This window comes from Cnephaeus nilssonii (assembly GCF_951640355.1).
Source record: "Cnephaeus nilssonii genome assembly, chromosome: 17".
NCBI classification, from domain to species: Eukaryota; Metazoa; Chordata; class Mammalia; order Chiroptera; family Vespertilionidae; genus Cnephaeus; species Cnephaeus nilssonii.
In genome coordinates this window covers 22,307,216-22,311,967 of record NC_137088.1, presented here as the reverse complement: position 1 = coordinate 22,311,967, position 4,752 = coordinate 22,307,216, and the positions used below count along the sequence as shown (strand labels likewise).

Below are 4,752 nucleotides of genomic sequence, written 5' to 3'. Positions count from 1 at the left end.
TTATGTTTTTAAAGAAACCCTGCACCCTCATATATACTCCATTCCCTTGCATCTGGAAAGCCTGGCTATTAGCATTGGTAAGTGTGTGCTAATGAGTGGTTGTCCCTCATCCCCCTCAGAAGAAAGCTGTTACAGTATTGATGGTGCACCTCATAATGAAGGTATCCTAAAAATAAAGTCATGTCCATGCCCTTCTCAGACTAGTCTTTCCAGTAACTTTGAGTTAGGCCACACATGATTTTGAAAAGAATGTCCTTTTAAATTTATTTTCTTTCTCAAGCAGCCCGGTGCATGACTATGTCTGTTGTCCTTATTTTAATTTTAGTTACCAGTGCATTCCTACAGCATTGCAATTTGATTCTGCCCGCATCATACTTTGGTAGGTATCAAAGGTCATCTGTAGTCACCTAGTACCTGCAGTCCATGGAAAAGTCTTCGTCATGCATTGCCTCATGCTTGTTGTATCTTTACTGAAACTATTTACCACTCTTCCCTCCTAAAACATTTTTTCTCCTTATCTTTCCTGAAGGCTATCATTTGGGAGTTGTTCTATCCACCTTCTTTCACGCTTCCCTTTATGGATCTTCTTAAACGCTACCTCTTTCTGGGGTTCTATGACCTACTGGGTTATTTCAGCCATTTCTTCAGCTACGGTTATTATCTATATCTGCACTGTCCAATATTCAACCACTAAACATATATTAAATTTTAATTAAATTAATTTAAAATTCAGTACTTATGCTAGCCACATTTCAACTATTCACTGGCCACATGGGCTAGTGGTTACTATAGGAGAATGCACAGATATAGAACAATGCCTTGCCTGCAGAATGTTCTGTTGAACTGCATTGCTCTACATGCCACTGATTCCAATTGCACCTGAAATCCAAACTTCCTGCACAAAGAGAAGTATAAGGTGGGAATGAAGTTCAGTATTCAGTTATTTAGATGATTTGGCTAACAAGAGACATTGACCTTTTGAGTTTGGAAGTACTTGATAGCAGGGGCCCTTAAATTGTTCTCTGCCTAGACATGTACGGTGAACGACAACCATTTGAGCCCCGATTTTTGATAGCATCTAGAATATCTTGCTGGGAGATTGCATCGATTTGAAATCATTGCAACTCTTAGCAGTCTGACAACAATGGCCTGCAGTCAGAGAAGAGAGGCCGTCCATGGGAAACAGATTTCAGAATCAGTGGAACATCTTTGTGTGTTTGCACCTGCTACCTCGACATGCCCTGAAATCTCCCTAAAACTCAACCTGCCATCCCCCTCGTCTCTGTTCATGATTCACCTTTTCTACGTCCCCCAGATTGTACCTGCAGAGTCAGCCTTAGTGTCTTCCCTCTCCTCCTGCACCACATTCATTCTCCCTCCATGTCTTACTGGCTTCATCTTTGTCCCTCGAGTCCCCTCTCCCATTCTCAGTCCCTTGGCCTTTTTGCAAGGTCAAGCCTTTATGTTAACTCAGCTGGACGATTGTAATAGCTCCATCCTTTTCCTCACCATGCCTCCCACTTCCACTACCTGGACAACAGCTGCAATTATTTTCTCCTTATTTAAAATATTTCCCCGAGTTCCCAGGAGCTACGCAAACTCCTTAGCCTGGCATTTCTCAATGCCAACACCAAACTCCTTACTCTGGCATTCTAGTGACCTCAAATTACTTTTCCTCTCCCATTCATTGCCTTTCCCATCCCACTTCCATCTCTTTCAAACATTGTCCTTCTTTATGGTGCATTATTAAAAGTCATTTTTCCCATGAAGCTTTTTCCTGAGTTTTTACTTTTCATACTCCAATGGGTTGTGATCTCTGTCCCTTAAGCTATGTCTATGTCAGGAGTCAGTAAATTATGGCTCTCAGGCCAAACCCAGCTCTCCTCTTGTTTTTGAACTGCTTGTGAGCCAAGGATATTTTATACATTTTTAAATTTTAAAAAAAGCAATAAAAAAGAAGACGATTTTGCAATATGTGAAAATTATATGAAATTCAAATTCCAATGTCCATAAATAAAGTCTTATTGAAAAGCAGCCATGCCCATTGATTTACATATTGATTATGGGTACTTTTAGCTTCAATGACAGAGTTTAGTGGCGGCACCAATGACTGTATGGCTTACAAAACCTAATTTATTTACTACTGGCCCTTTCAGGAAAAAAGTTAACAACCCTTGATCTATACCCATCTTTACATCTGTCTCTCTCTATAGTTTTTGACATACCCATATATCTTTAAATTTTTGTCATTGTCGTTTGGCTATGTTTACCTAATAGTTGTTTGTTTACTTGTCTTTCCAACCCCCTGACACAATGTAAGCGCCTTGAGAGCATCTGTATTGAACTTTTGTTCACTTTTGTATCCCTTGCTAGCACTGAGCACAAGACCTTGTACATACAAATTGCTCACTAAATATTTTTTATTGAAGGGATACAATTTGGTTTGGTATGCAAAAATCACTTCAGGCTTAACTTTGGTGTGAATTACAGCACATTATGATAGAAACCCTTATACTCAAATGTACATAATACACAAATATATGTATATTTATACCCAAACAAATGTAAATATCTGCATGATATTTAAAACCAGAAGCTTGGCCCTAGCCAGTTTGGCTCAGTGAATAGAATATTGGCCTGCAGACTGAAGGGTCTTGGGTTTGATTCTGGTCAAGGGCACATACCTTGGTTGCAGGCTTGATCCCTGGCTCTGGTCAGGGTCTGTGTGGAAGGCAACCAATCGATTCGTCTCTCTCACATAGATGTTTTCTCTCTTTGTCTCTCCCTCTCCCTTCCACTCTCTCTAAAAATCTATGGAAAAATATCCTCCAGTTAAAAAACAAACAAAAACCCCACAGAAGCTTGAAATTTCTATAGAGTTAAAACTGAGATAATAGCATGGAAATAGATTGAGATGTTTGTCACATATGGACACATATTCCAAATATTTTACATTTGAACTGTTTACTCATGCTCCCAATTGAATTGTACTATTTTCCTTATCTGACAAATGCTCAATCCTACTGTAAGTGGTGGAATTAATAACTCATTTGGGCTCTCATATTTTCAGCATATTCAATACTATCAAAGACTATGCTTTTGACTATCAGTTAACACATTTGTTAGAAGAAGCAATACACAGGCAGCGCACTCGGAGGTCCCGGATCTGTCTCTTGCTTCAACAGTGTTTGGATGGAACAGACCCAGGGACGCCCCTTCTTCCAGCCTCTGACCACTCTCCTGCGTCTCATCCAGTCACCACCTTCAGAACCATCTCCGGGACCAGCCAACACACTGTTTTTTTTCTACCTTAACTCATTATTGCTGAACAACCATGAGTTCCCAAATTCGTCAGAATTATTCCACCGAGGTGGAGGCTGCGGTCAATCGCATGGCCAGCCTGCATCTGCGGGCCTCCCACACCTACCTCTCTCTGGGCTTCCATTTTGACAGGGACGATGTGGCTCTGGAGCATGTGAGCTGCTTCTTCCGCGAGTTGGCGGAGAAGAAGCGCGAGGGCGCTGAGCGTCTCTTAAAGATGCAAAACCAGCGCGGTGGCCGCATTCTCTTCCAGGACGCGGAAGCCTCCCAGGAGGAGTGGGCAACACTCAGGACGCCATGGAAGCCGCCCTGGCCTTGGAGAGGAACCTGAGCCAGGCCCTTATGGAGCTGCAGGCCCTGGGTTCTGCCTGCACAGACCCTCATCTCTGTGACCTCCTGGAGAACCACTTCCGGGGTGAGCAGGTGAAACTGATGAAGAAGATGGGTGACCACCTGACTCACATCCGCAGGCTGGCCGGCCCCCAGGCTGGGCTGGGCGAGTACCTCTTCCAAGGGCTCACTCTCAAGCACGTCTAGGAGCCTTTGGAGCTCAGAGGCCTTTGAGAGCTTCCCCTGCATCCCCTTGGTGTTTCTGGCTTTTACCTGAGCCTCTTCCCAAAACTACTAGCCATTCTTTTAACCACCCTGGAGCCCTCTCCCATGCATTGGACCAAATGAAACAATAAAGATTTTAGAAGAAGAAGAAAGAGGAGGAGGAGGAGGACGAGGAGGAGGAGGAGAAGGAGAAGGAAAAGGAGAAGAAGAAATAAACAAACAGCAGCAGCAGAAGCAATAAACAAATAGCAAAAGTGCGCTGGTTGAAGGATGGCTTACCACAGGACACTTTTTTACAGTCCAGAGAAGTGTCAACTTTCTACCTCTTATAGAGCATGTGCTTTGATTTCTGCCACACTGGCAAAAATTTAGCTAAGTAATTTCTTTGGGGCTCTTTTGGCCAAACTGTAAGTATTTTTTTGAGAAGCCTGGCAGGAGTTAGAGCATCAGTACATGGAACAAAGCCATCCTGGTTGACACCCTGAAAACTTGGACCTGCATCCTTGACCCCAGGAGAATTCTGGAAAGCCTTCTAAAAGTGGAGAAAGAAAGAGGCAAAAGGAGGGAAGGAGCTATAGTCAGAATTCTCTAATTTGTGGGTACCTTGTTAAGGACCGGAGAAGTTTGTCTTGTTAAAAATAGAGTATTTTGAACAGTGTTGGACTTGAAACATTTTAGTTGGGAAATAGCCTAAGTTGCCTGTGGCTTTTGCTCTCAGCTTTTATTTCCTGCAGAGGCCACATGATGAACCATCAGTCACATGCAGACATTAGCCAGATTTTGACCCCCACTCGTACCAAGGCCAGACTTTGTTGTTGGACATCACCCTCCACTTCTATCAGTCTGTAGGGTGCAGATGGCATCGGCTGTGGATGG

The 4,752-nt window shown here is 43.1% G+C and overlaps 1 pseudogene across 1 annotated transcript; it reads left to right on the top strand.

The window, feature by feature from the left end:
* Nucleotides 1-3,334: 3,334 nt before the first annotated feature.
* LOC307113425 (ferritin light chain-like) lies at nt 3,335-3,858 on the top strand (annotated as a pseudogene). Its single transcript has one exon. The product of its transcript is annotated as a ferritin light chain-like (transcript).
* The last annotated feature ends 894 nt before the right edge of the window (nt 3,859-4,752 follow it).